This window comes from Nomascus leucogenys, chromosome 10 (assembly GCF_006542625.1).
Source record: "Nomascus leucogenys isolate Asia chromosome 10, Asia_NLE_v1, whole genome shotgun sequence".
NCBI lineage: Eukaryota > Metazoa > Chordata > Mammalia > Primates > Hylobatidae > Nomascus > Nomascus leucogenys.
Genome location: NC_044390.1, coordinates 90284198 through 90298033, shown reverse-complemented (window position 1 = coordinate 90298033; position 13836 = coordinate 90284198). Strand labels below are relative to the sequence as shown.

General features: G+C 50.3%; 1 protein-coding gene across 2 annotated transcripts in view; it reads left to right on the top strand.

The window, feature by feature from the left end:
* PITPNM2 (phosphatidylinositol transfer protein membrane associated 2) overlaps window positions 1-13836 on the top strand; it is a 187238-nt gene that overhangs the window by 38666 nt on the left and 134736 nt on the right. For both annotated transcript variants that reach the window (XM_030821592.1, XM_030821593.1), the window contains exon 2: window positions 3464-3567. The gene's annotated coding sequence lies outside the window, so the exon portion shown is untranslated. The remainder of the gene's footprint in view (window positions 1-3463; window positions 3568-13836) is intronic.

The following is a 13836-nucleotide window of genomic DNA, read 5'->3' as shown; positions in this document are numbered from 1 at the left end:
CCTCCCAACTCAGCCTCCTGAGTAGCTGGGATTACAGGCATGTGCCACTACACTCAGCTAATTTATGAGTATTTGTAAAGATGGGGGGTCTCATTGTGTTGCCCAGGCTTGTCTTGAATTCTTGAGCTCAAATGATCCTCCTGCCTCGGCCTCTCTAAGTGCTGGGATTACAAGCATGAGCCATGGCACCTGGCTAAAAGGGTGGGTTTTATGGTGTGTGAATTATATCTAAATTGAAAAAAATTGGCCGGGCACGGTGGCTCACGCCTGTAATCCCAGCACTTTGGGAGGCCGAGGCGGGCGGATCACGAGTTCAGGAGATCTAAACCATCCTGGCTAACATGGTGAAACCCCGTCTCCACTAAAAATACAAAAAAATTAGCCGGGCGAGGTGGCGGGCACCTGTAGTCCCAGCTACACGGGAGGCTGAGGCAGGAGAATGGCGTGAACCCCGGGGGGCGGAGCCTACAGTGAGCTGAGATTGCACCACTGCACTCCAGCCTGGGTGAAAGAGCGAGACTCCGTCTCAAAAAAAAAAAAAAAATTGAAAAAAATTGAAAAAAATTAGGAACCATGCCTCCAGATGGAGTCAAAGGCCATGGTCTGTTGTCAGCACTCTGGACAGTTTGCCGTGGTTCCACCTACCATACGTATGGGTCTCTCTCTACCCATTCCTTAGCCACCTGCCTCACAGTCGCCATGTCAACGGAGGCTGGAGACAGCAGTGTTTAACTTCGGCAGCACTACCCACTCATTTTGGAACTTACACTTTCCACAAGGGCCAGCCTGAGACATGTGGACGTCTGGGCAGGCTAGTAGCTGGCACCCCATCAAACTGGTATTCTTTAAGTGTTTGTTTGACATTTATTTAGTGGGGATGAGGAGAGACTGATATTCTATTAATAGGAATCATATAGAGAAACAGATTCACTTGCTAATTCACTTTCATGGACTGAAACAGAGTCAGGGATCTGAAAAATTTTTAGGAAAGCAATTCTGACTTCTGTTGTTCTTGTCCCCTAAGGTATCTTTTTGTTTTGTTTTTCTTTCCTCTGCAGTTTTCCAAATCATTCAAGAAGTATATTGAAGATTTAGGCTGGGCGCAGTGGCTCACGCCTGTAATCCCTGCACTTTGGGAGGCCAAGGTGGGCAGATCATGACAGGGAGGCCAAGATGGGCAGATCATGAGGTCAGGAGACCATCCTGGCTAACATGGTGAAACCACGTCTCTACTAAAAATACAAAAAAATTAGCCGGGTGTGGTGGCAGGCACCTGTAGTCCCAGCTACTCAGGAGGCTGAGGCAGGAGAATGGCATGAACCCGGGAGGCGGAGCTTGCAGTGAGCCGAGATAGCGCCACTGCACTCCAGCCTGGGTGACAGAGAGAGACTCCGTCTCAAAAAAAAAAAAAGTATATTGAAGATTTGGATTTAAAACTTAAAGGAATGAAATGACATTTGTTCCTGGAAAACAGCAACATGTTGTATTATTTGGTCTTGGATACCCTGCTCCCCTCCAGGACTGTGACAACACGTGTATGAAACGTACATTACATGCAACAAACCCCAGCAAGGAATTGTGTTTTGTTGTGACTTTCCATGTCCCCTTAGGGCAGTGGACAGATTTGCTGTTTACCATTTATGTGAGGGGTCACTGGAGGAAAACTAAGTTAGCCAGCAGCACATTTTAATTTCTTTCCAGGGATGTTTTGAGCCCCCTGCCCCTAGAGGTCTGTTCCCCAAGTAGCTGCCTACTGGGTTGGCTCCTTAGCCTGACCCTGCATTCACTTTTTTCACTTTTAATACTTTTAGTCAGAAACATAATTCCCTGCAGTGCCTCTCTTTGTGTTCCGAGAGTGCTTTTTTCTCATAGCCCCTGTGGATCTAATTCTGTGGGGTGTGAGTCACCACTGCCCTTCTCACCCGCCGAGAAGCATTGTGGTGGGCTGGAGTGGGGCTGGCCTACCAAATCTGGCTTGCCATTGATGGGTGCGTTACCATGGCAAACCCTCAACCCTCTCAACAGCTTTCCTCACCTCGAACATGGGGAGACTTCAGAGTTGCTGGCCTCAACTGTGGCCTACGGTGGCATGTGGAGGCAAGGCTGGAAGGCCAGCTTGCTCATGGTCACTGGGAGGGCTGGGACCTGCATCCACTCTGCTGTGGGTGCCTGGGCTGTTTCATTTGTTCCGGGGGTTGAGTGGGTATGTGGGTGTGTACATGCAGCCGTGGAGACAAGGGGCTGGGGCGGGACAGCGATGGAGCCTCAGTCCCACAGAGGAGCCTGCATGGGGGTGGGCATGCAGAACGCAGTGGCGATGGCGGGGTTGGAAGAGCCGCCCGCTCCCTGCAGCCACACCTCCCACTGCTGTGTATTGCTAGCTATCTTTGCACCTCCCCAATTCCACTCTCCCTCCTCTGTCTGGCCGTTCACTTGGCAGTTGATGACTTTGCCATCCCCAGCCACCATTCCATTTCCCTTTGTTAGTGCTATGCTTGCCCCTAGCGGGCATGGACTGGTGTCTGAGGAGATCCCCACCATGCCTGTCCTCAGCTTTTAAAGCAGGGTTGCCCTGGAATTGGGCATCAGTTCCTGAAACACACCCAGCTTCCATAGCCAGCAGACAAGTGGCCTCTCTGTCATGGTCATTGGAGAGCCCTGTAGGCTGCTACCTGCTCTCTGGGCCCAGGGTCAGGAGGCTTGTATGTGTGTCAGGCAAACAAGAATGTGTATTGAGCTGCGAGATGGGCTACCCGGCTTGTCTGTGGTCCCTGTAGGAGCCCTGGGTTGGGTGGTGGCTTCAGTGGTACCTGTGAAGACTTTGTCATCTCTGAGGCTGTTGGACCTGCTACTCTTTGGAAATCCATTTCTCCACCTTCTTCGTTTTGTTTTGAATACTTGTCTCTGGCCTCTGGGTAGTCAGATCACACTCTTCCCAGCTGGAGGGGCTTGCTGGAAGGCTGGAAGCCATTTGCATCACCCCACAATGTGACCATGCCCCTGTCCCGGCATCAGGACGCCATCTGCTTGGACTGTGTCTCCCAATCTTCCTCCTGCATTATCTCATTTTCCAGCCTCCTCTCTGCGGTCTGAAGTCCTCCAATCCCAGTGGGGTTCATGAGTGAAAATCAAGGTTTGAGACAGAGCTCCAAGGGGCTTTGGAAATAAGATGGCTTATGGTGTGTGCTGGTGGTCTCAGTTCCCGCTCCCTGAGCAGTTTTCCTAAGTAGAAGGGGTGCCGGGCAATGTTGGGGTGTATCTGTCACCAATTCTGAGTCAGACACTTGCTTCCTGAATGGTCCTGGGCTGGGTCCCTTTGTAAAATGGAGACACCTTTAGTCAGATGTCCCCTGTTCAATCCTCTTGGTCCATCGGCATTGTGGACCATCTCCCAGTTGGATTGGTGTGGAGTGATCAGAGTCCAGGTGTCTCACCTCCGCTCCCGTTGTGCTTCTCCCTGCAGGATGCTGGCACGTGTGTCCTGGTCCTCGACACCCTTCTGTGAGCCTAGGCACCCATTTCTCCTCCTGTGACAGGGACATTAGTGGAGCCTTCTTAGACCCACAGGTAAGGCCGTCCACCTGTGCAGTAGCACCCTACTTCCTAGAGCTGAGACCCTGCAGGCCACCCTGGCCTTTGGAGTTTGAGGGTACAGAGACTTTATTGCTGTTTCCCTTTTCCCCTAAAAACCAGACTATTGTTGGGCGCAATGGCTCACACCTGTAATCCCAGCACTTTGGGAGGCTAAGGCAGGAGGATCACTGGAGGCCAGGATTTCAAGACCGGCCTGGGCAACATAGACTGCATATCTCTGAAAAAAAAAAAAAAATTAAGTGGGTGAGGTGCCACATGTCTATAGTCCCAGCTACTGGGGAGGCTGATGTGGGATGATCACTTGAACCCAGGAGTTCGAGGCTGCAATAAGCCATGGTCGCACTACTTCATTCCAGCCTGAGTAACACAGTGAGACCCCGTCTCTTAAAAAAACACTGTAAACCTGACTTTATCTGATTAATGTGGGGTAGATTGTATTTATTGATTATGCTTTTGCAAATATTGACTTCTCTTCACTAAATACGAAAGACCGATGTTCTGCCTCTGGTAGCTTTCGATTCCAAATACCATAAAAACTGCTTGGGTTGGCCTTTGAGGCCCCAGCGGCTGCTATTCTCCTGTTTATAGAGCACCCCAGGGTGGCTCTTTTCTGTTTGCTCTTGAGGCTTAGCCTGGCCTGCTCTACCCTTAGTACATGGAACAGGACAGGCAGGAGTTTTGCTTCTTCTGTGCCTTGGCTGGGAAGCTCAGGCTCTGGCTACTCCCTGGCTTTGGCAGAGAGCAGAGGCTGGGCTGCTGCCTTGCTCAGCTGCCCGCAAGTCATGGTCAGTGGCCCAGAAACAAGCATGAGTGTGGTTTTTAATGCACCATCCCTCTGGATGTACAGTGAGAAACCAAGGCTGAGTGGAGGGCAGGCCTGAGCCTCTCTCTTGAGTCTCAGGGAGTGCCAGGTCTAGAGATTGAATGGTCCAGGGAGTAGCAGTCTCTCCCCTCCTACCCCCAGCTGGCAGCAGGAGCCCCTGGCCTCCCAAGCTTCTTTCCATTTTGTATTTCTGCGTCTCAGGCACAATCCCTGGCCTTGGTCCCATTTTCCATGCCAAGGCCTTTGTTGGGTGGAACAGGAGGTAAAGTGATTTTTCCTTCTTTTTTTCCTAAATGTTGATGAATCCTTCTCCCTGTACACTCACTGGCTAGTTTCAGCTTTGGAGGCACGGAGGATGGATGTTCCATCAAGGGAAGCTAGCAAAGCTGAGGTGAGGATGCTGGTGGGGGTAGGTTTAATGTACCCAGCCCCTGCCGCATGGGGCTAAGTCCCACAGTAACCATGAGCAGTGCCTGTTAGGGTCCCTTTCTACACAGGAAGCTGAGGCTCAGAGATGGCAGATATCAGCTCCAGGTTGCACAGCTAGTCAGTGGTGGGATTGGGATTGGACCCCGAGTCTAGACTTGCAAGCACATGGCATGGTTTTCCAAATTTGGCCTGTGACTCACAGGGCCCTTGGTTCAGCCCAGGCTCAACCGTTACTTGCTGTCTGATCTCAGGTAAGTCCCCTCCCTTCTCCAGGTGCCCTCATCCTCGCTGGGAAGATAGGGCATGTTGTGATGGGGCCTCTTAAGTTGCCTCTGGCTCCGTAGTTCCAGGCTGGCACCATGGACTGTTATCTTCTCTAATTGCTCATTCTTTTCAGTTGCTGTGAAAAGGCCTCCAAGTGCTAAGAAGAGAGAGTGCTATGTTGTATTTTTTATTTTTCTGTTTTCCCAAGGTGTCCCAACTACTGGGAGTGGATGTAGGGGAGGGCGCATAGTAACACTCAGCCCTGACTTGCAGCTTCTCCAGGGGTCACTCGGGTTCTGCGGGGTTGGGGCCTCATGGTTGTCCTGTTGCCAAAGGTCTTGGCTGCCAAGTTGAGGCAGGGCCCGGTGAGAACTCTTCTGCCCTGCATGGCCTGAGCACTGACATTGCTCTGAGGGACCCTGCTTCAACACATCCTTGGTCTCCTGTCTCCTTTCTTACAGGAAGGAGGTTCTATTCCTTCTTAATAACTGCATTCCAGAGTGCAGTGGCTTTGCAGAGACCATGGCCTTGCAGCCCACCTCATCCGAAGGTCTTCACTTAGACCTAAAATGTCTTCAGGAATTGTTCTGCTCCACTCGTTTGTCCATAAAGTATTTATTGTTACTTAGTATGCACCAGGGACCATTCCAGTTGCCAGAGACGCCACTGTGAACAAAACAGACAGGCGTCCCTGCTTGCGTCTAGTTTATACACTGGTACATTCTCTGCGCTTTGCTTATGCAGTTCCAGCATCCTGAAATTCCCTCTTCCCACCTCTACCTGTCAGGTTCCTGTTTCACCTTCCAAGCCCATTTCAAACAGCTCCTTTCCTCTAAATTTCTTTGCAAGGCCTGGGTCCACATTAGCCTCTCCTTCCTCCCTCTGTGCTGTCACGGCATACTGCTTGGACCTCAGAATTCTTGGCATCATTTTCCCTGAAATATTTTAATAAGTGTCTGAGTCTGCTGTCAGCCTGGGAGCCCTGTAATGTGGGAGACTTGCCTTTGGGCGCCATCCTTTCCCCCCGGATCCTGGACTAGAGAGCTGGTACCACCTGCTTTTCCCAAAACCCTCCCCTAGAAAATGGCAGGCCCCATGTGAGGATGATTAGGATTGCCCCCTCCGTGCCTCTGCACCCCTGCTTGGGAGTTTGTGGCATAGTGACCCCCGGGCCCTGGTAGCGAGAGTCATGGGGTGGAGGGAGGCCACACTCCCTGGGGTCGGCTAAGAACGAGATCTTTCCTTCTCCTCTCTCCTCCACAGGGGACTGAGGAAGGAAAGGGCTCAAGGACCAGGGTTTATTTTTAGAAAATTTCCTTGCTGTGGAGGAACCCAGAGCCCTTCCTTCCAGAAGGTGGGGGTGGCAGGTGGTGGGTGGGGGTAGCTGGGGTTGTGTCTCCTACTGCCTGGCTGTCTTTCACAGAAGGGGTCTGCCTTAAAGAGGCGGGTCCCAGCCAAGGAGAATATTTGCCCTTAGCCCCCACAGTTGAAGATGTTTGCCATTCGGCACTGGTGAGCAGAGCTTCTGGCATTGCCATGAGCCTCAGTGTCCGTTGGGCAAGAGCTCAGCGGGGAGGGTCCTGGGCCCAGGCAGTGGCTTCCTTCCGGACTCCCCGTGGCTCAGGCAGGGAGGGGCACTTCCTGCCATTGTCTCTGTGACAGGCCTCAAAAGGTCACTGTCTCCTGAGGAGAAAGAGAGCTCATGACATGGGCAGGGCCTCAGACCACAGCAGCAGTGACACAGACTTTCCAGGGCATGTCCCCACCTCCCCATGCTGTACCCCCAACCCCACCTCCAGCCCCTTGGATGAAGTCCCATCCTAGGTGAAGAAGGGACTTATCTCCATCTGTAGCAGCAGCAGAGCCCTACCTGCAGCGAGGGCCTTGCTTCCTAGTTCCTCCTCTCAGGCAGCCCTAGTCCCACATGGGAATGCAGACCTGTCCGTCCCTGTGAGGTTTAGGTCTGTGATAAGTCTCGCATGTTAGAAGGCTGCCCAGAGAGCCCAGAGCATGGGGAGGTTATGGAAAGGAAGTAGAGGGCTGAGTGCCCTCATGCCCTGGAGCAAAGATGCTGCCCTGAGGTCCACAGAGAGCTCCTCCTCAGCTCCTTTGCTGTCCCCACAGAGCTTGGTAGAGATATGGGCACAATCTGATGACCCATGTCATGCCCTGGCCAGTTTTGTCACCTGTGCCCCTCCTGACTGCTCCCATCTACGTTTTGTTTATCGACATGGTTCTTTGACACACACCCGCTGCTCAGTACGCAGGGCTTTAGCTAGAAATTGCTGGCTCTTCTCAGTCTCCTCTTCTTCCTGTTCCCCGGAGCTCTGGGGACCGACTCCTGCATTTGTGTTGTTTGCTCTGATGCAGCATGTCTTCCTGAGAATGTACTTTCTTTTCTTCCTTTTTTTTTTTTAATTTTTTTTATTTTATTTTTATTTTTATTTTATTTTTTGAGACGGAGTCTCGCTCTGTCGCCCAGGCTGGAGTGCAGTGGCGCAATCTCGGCTCACTGCAAGCTCCGCCTCCCGGGTTCACGCCATTCTCCTGCCTCAGCCTCTCTGAGTAGCTGGGACTACAGGCACCTGCCACCATGCCTGGCTAATTTTTTTGTATTTTTAGTAGAGACGGGGTTTCACCGTGGTCTCGATCTCCTGACCTTGTGATCCGCCCACCTCGGCCTCCCAAAGTGCTGAGATTACAAGCGTGAGCCACCGCGCCCGGCCTTTTTTTTTTTTTTTTAAAGAATTATTTACTTATTTTAGAGATGGAGTCTTGCTTTGGCACCCAGGCTGGAGTGCAGTGGTGTGATCATCCTGGGCTCAAGCAGTCCTCCCACCTCAGCCTCCTGAGTAGCTGGGGCTACAGGTGCACACCACCACACCTGGCCCAGAATGTATTTTACTTTCAACAAGGTGGCAGAAGCCTGCGTTCCTCTGGCTTGTGTTGAATTATGCTTCAGAAGGATGTCTTCTGGCTGCCGTGTTGAGAGCAGGCTAGCTGGGGTGAAGAGAGGAAGCAGGGGGCCTGTGGCGAGACGGTTGTTTCTGGGCGATGCCTTTGGTCACTTGTTGAGGTTTGCGCAGGCATGCCATGCTTGCAGGGGTATGGGCATGGGTCTGTTTCACTTGTGCTCTTCAGGACAGGCAGGGCCAGGAAGGAAGCTGGCCTGGCCTGCCAGAGGGCATGTGAGGCCGGGTGCCCTGCTGTCTCGGTCAGTGGTGGTCTGGGGCTGGGGGTTTCTCTACATCTCTGCCTGCAGGTTCTCAGCATGGGAAACTCTTTCTCACCACCTTTCTTTTCCTTCTTCCTCTCGTTCTGCCTTTCCTTGGCTCTGGTACAGAGCCCCCGTCTTCGGTTCATTTCCAGTACTTCTCCATGGTGGGTATCCAATGCGCTCACGTTGATGACCTCATCCCACCTGCAAGGAGGCAGCTGGAGGCATGACAGCTCAGCACTCCAGGTGCCTGGAGGCATTCCCATATGCATTGAGCCCTCATGCCTTCCAGTAGCCAGGTGTCGTCAGCAGGAGCTTTCTGGATCTGTGTCCCCTGTGTCACTTCCTTTCTTTGTTTCTTCACACACTTCCTGAGATGTGAACCCTGCCTGGGACAATCACTTTTGTTCCTGGAGACAGTGTACAGAGCTTGGAATTCTCCGAGGGGTTCCTGAGATGGCGCCATTCAAGCCGGGGGGTTGAATAGCTTGACTCTTCATTTCAGCAGCATGATTGACCCCTCAGTGGATCAACAGCGATTCATTCCACACATATTTAGTGAGTACCTACTATTCTAGGAGCTGGGCATAAAGACGTGATAAAATGTTAAAAACTTCTGGCCCTCCTGGGGCTTGTATTCTAGTGGGGGTTGACACTCGATAGAAAATAGTCAGTAAAACCTGTAAGCACGTCAGATGGTGATCAGAGCTGCAGAAGCAGGGGAAAGGAAGGCCTCCCAAGTTGGGGACATTTAGGCGAAGACCTGAAGGTGAGGAGTGAGCCAGGATGGTAGCTCAGGGAGAAAGGCCCTGACGCAGGAGCTTGTCCAGGATGTTCAGGAAACTGGAGTGAGTGAATGAGGGGAAGAGAAGCAGGGGAGGAGGTCAGAGAATATTGAGGGCCCCGATGGATCAGGGCCTTGCAGGCTGTATCAGGACTTTGGCCCTGACTCTGAGTGACCTGAAGCTTCAGAAATGTTTGAGCAGTAGAGGGTCAGGATCCGAACTGTGCTTTAAAAGGATGGTTTCTGACTATGGTGATGAGAGCAGGCTGGATGGGAGGAAGGGAGGAAGCTGGGGGATTGTGGGGAAACAATTGCAATAGGGAGTTTCATGCGTGTCCTTGTGAAGAGACCACCAAACAGGCTTTGTGTGAGCAATAAAGCTTTTAATCACGTGGGAGCAGGTGGGCTGAGTCCGAAAAGCGAGTCAGCGAAGGGAGATAGGAGTGGGGCCGTTTTATAAGATTTGGGTAGGTAAAGGAAAATTACAGTCGAAGGGGGTTTGTTCTTTGGTGGGCAGGAGTGGGGGTCGCAAGATGCTCAGTGGGGGAGCTTTCTGAGCCAGGATGAGCCAGGAAAAGGACTTTCACAAGGCAATGTCATCACTTAAGGCAGAGACCGGCCATTTTCACTTCTTTTTTGGTGGAATATCATCAGTTAAGGCGGGCAGGGCATATTCCCTTATTTTATGATTCTTCAGTTACTTCAGGCCATCTGGGTGTATATACGTGCAAGTCACAGGGGATGCGATGGCTTGGCTTGGGCTCAGAGGCCTGACATTCCTGCCTTCTTATATTAAGAAAAATAAAACAAAATAGTGTTGAACTGTTGGGGTGGTGAAAATTTTTGGGGGGTGGTATGGAGAGAGAGAATGGGCGATGTTTCTCAGGGCTGCTTCAAGCAGGATTAGGGGTGGCGTGGGAACCTAGAGTGGGAGAGATTAAGCTGAAGGGAGATCTTGTGGTAAGGGGTGATATTGTGGGGTTGTTAGGAGAAACATTTGTCGTATAGAATGATTGGTGATGGCCTGGATACGGTTTTGGATGAATTGAGAAACTAAACGGAAGATACAAGGTCCGAATAAAAGAAGGAGAAACATGGGTATTAAAGGACTAAGAACTGGGAGGACCTAGGACATCCAATTAGAGAGTGCCCCAGGGGATTCAGCGTAATTACTTGGCTTGGTTGGCAAGTTTTTGGGCTCTATCCTTGAGTTTTTTTATGTTGTCATACACCAGGCCAGACTGATTTAGGTAAAAACAGCACTCTTCATTTAAGAACATACAGCGTCCTCCTTTTTCAGCAGTGAATAAGTCAAGGCCTCGGCGGTTTTGAAGGCCAACTGCAGCTTAAGAGTCAACTTGGGCCTGGAGGACTGATAAAGTTTGTGGTATGTCTGTGATGCTAGCAGAGAAGTCATTAGACAGGCTATGAAGGTCGTGACAGGTTGAAATGCCTGCTATTCCAGTACCGAGAGCAATAGTGGAGGCAGAAAGTCCTAAACCGACCATCAAGGGAATTAGTGGAATAACTCTTTTTTGTCGTGTTGGTGTCATGAGGGGAACAGGGAGCTCTTCGGTCCCATTTGCAAATTGAATTTTGGGGGTAAGGAAAACTAGTGTGCATGTGCCTGTCTAATTAGCAGGTAGACACATGTAGGTAGAGGATCCACAGAGGAAGAAGAGACCTTGTGTGAGGCAAAACTGGAGATGTAAAGTAAAAAGGTGAGAAGGAGTGCTGAAGGGGGTGTCTTGTACCCAGACTCCTAGGGATCCAGCTAGGGCGGCAGCTGTCAGAGGTTGTAATGGGGACTGATGGGGTAACTGCGTAGAGGAGGAGGTTCAATTTTCATGGTGTGTGAGAAAACGTTGAGTATCTACGAGCAACCTTTCACTGTTATTTTCGGGGCTGGGTATAAGTAAACAAGAAGAGGGCCTGGGAGGAGAGTCTGACTAGCAAGGGGAAGGTAGCCAAGGATGCAGTGAAATACAGGGTAAGTGTCTTCCTAAGCAATAATTACTGCTAACGTTTTTGAGTTTGTCAGTATTGATAGCGGGCTTGTCTGTAATATGGAGCTGGAAGGCTCCAATTGTTTCAATGATGTGTGTAGTTGGGCTTTGGAGATGAAGAGTAAAGAAACATCGAGAAGGTGAAAGATTACCTAGGGGAATTCCAGTGGGTCTTTGCTGAGAGACACATAAAGGAGCGGCCACAGGAATAGTAGTTTGTGTTGTGAGAGGTCCAAATATGGGGGGAGTAGAGTTAATATACGGAGAAAGGTTTTTTAAATAAGTGCGGAGGACGGCGGCAGCTTGCTGATGTGAAATGTCTGGGGAAGTCTTGCTGGACTTGTCTAGAAAGTAAATGAGTTCTTCAGGAGGGTAAAGGTGAGGGCTATTAAAGGAAGTTCGGAGGTGTAAGGAGACAGGAGATGTTGCCCACTCTGTCTGTAAGGTGGGGACTGCTGTGTAGGCACTGGAAGAAAGGGAAATGCAAAGCCAGCAGTTGTTCTCTAAGGAGGGATTAGAAGCAGCTAGGAGAGAATGGGTAAGGTTGATAGTGTGGTGGAGATAGCTGGGGAGAGGTAAAGGGTGGCATAAGAATGGAATGAGAATAAGAGTGAGTATAAAAGTAAAGAATAGAACTTCATCAGGGTGGAAGTATTGGAGGGTGCCCTGCCAGCAAAGATCATCTACTCACTCTAAGAGGGAGTTAAGAGTGGCGGTTTGGGGATAGCACCAAGAGATATCAGCTGTGATGGCTTGAAGAAACAGTGTAAACCGGCAGTGTAAACAAGAGTAGGGCATTTATAAGTAGTTAAGAACGGAGAATAGGAGTATGACTAGACAGAAAATAGTAGGGATGACAAGTTTTTTGGGGCTCGGCCTAAGTGGTGGGGGTGACTTCGTAAAGCCCTGTTGCAAAAAGTAGGGTAAGGACGAGCAGACCTAATAGAATGAAGGGATGTATTAGGCTCATAAGGGTTATTACTGTTCTTCAGAAATACGAGTGAGTTTAAAGGAAGTAGGGGAGAGTACTTGCGACTTCCAGGAGGAAAAGGAGGGATTAGGCTGGCTGTCCGATGGACATAGCTTTATTCTGGAACTGTGAACCCAGTGGGGAGGATCCTACAGGCGGACGGCAGTCGGGCTACTATAGATGACTAAGTAGGGTCTGGTCCATCGAGATTGTAGAGTTTGAGGGGTCAGATTCTTAACAAGAACTGATCGTCCAGCTAGGGTGTCTTCATATGGCTGGGGATCTGGAGTAGGCAAGAGAAGATTAGCAGCCTGGTGAATTTCCTGTCTAGCCTGTTGGAGGACTGGAAGATAGTCACCTAGAGGGCTGGTGTCTGTGATGAGGTTGGGGCCAAGCAGAAAGTGCGTCCATATAAAAGTTCAAATGGACTGTACCCTGTAGCATCTCGAGGACAGGCTCTAATTCTGAGAAAGGCAAGAGGTAAAAGTACTGTCCAATCCTTTTTAAGTTGGAGGCTGAGCTTGGTGAGGTGTGTCTTTAAAAGACCGTTAGTCTGTTCTACCTTTCCTGAAGATTGAGGATGGTAAGGGATATGAAGGTTCCACTGAATACCAAGAGCCTGAGAAACTGCTTGGGTGATTTGACTAGTAAAGGCTGGTCCGTTATCAGACTGTATAGAGGTGGGAAGGCCAAACCGAGGAATTATGTCTGACAGAAGGGAAGAAATGACTGTGATGGCCTTCTCAGACCCTGTGGGAAAGGCCTCTACCCATCCAGTGAAAGTGTCTACCCAGACTAAGAGATTTTTTAGTTTTCTGACTCAAGGCATGTGAGTAAAGTCAATTTGCCAGTCCTGGGCAGGGGCAAATCCCCGAGCTTGATGTGTAGGAAAGGGAGGAGGCCTGAACAATCCCTGAGGGGTAGTAGAATAGCAGATGAAACACTGAGAAGTGATCTCCTTGAGGATAGATTTCCATGATGGAAAGGAAATGAGAGGTTCTAAGAGGCGGGCTAGCGGCTTGTAACCTACATGGAAGAGGTTATGAAATGATGACAGAGTAGAGTGGGCCTGTGAGGCTGGAAGGAGGTATTTTCCTTGGTCTAAGAACCATTTGCTTGTGTGGGAAGAGATTGATAGGTGGAAGTTTCAGCGGGGGAGTAGGTGGGAGTGACCGATGTGAAGGAGAAAAACTGGCCAGGAGGGACAGAAGTTGGAGAGCTAGCTGCTTGTCTAGCCACCTTATCAGCATAAGCGTTGCCTAGAGCAATGGGATCTGACCCCTTTTGATGCCCCTTGCAGTGAATGACCCCAGCTTCCTTTGGAAATAAAGCGGCCTTGAGCAGTGTTTTTATTAAAGAGGCATTAATGAGGGAGGACCCTTGTGTAGTGAGGAAACCTCTTTCAGCCCGTATGACCGCATGGTGGTGCAGAATATGAAAGGCATATTTAGAATCGGTATAGATATTGACATGTAGTCCTTTTGCAAGAGTGAGGGCTTGAGTTAAGGCAACTAGTTCGGCTGGCTGAGAGGTAGTGGAGGAGGGTAGAGCGGTAGCCTCAATGATAGATGTAGAAGATACTATAGCATAGCCTGCCTTTGCTGGTGAGTGGTGATTAGGTCTGGTGGAACTGCCATCAATAAACCAAGTGTGATCAGGGTGAGAAACAGGGAAGAAGGAAATGTGGGGAAATGGGGTGAATGTCAGGTGGATCAGAGAGATGCAGTCATGAGGGTCAGGTGTGGTATC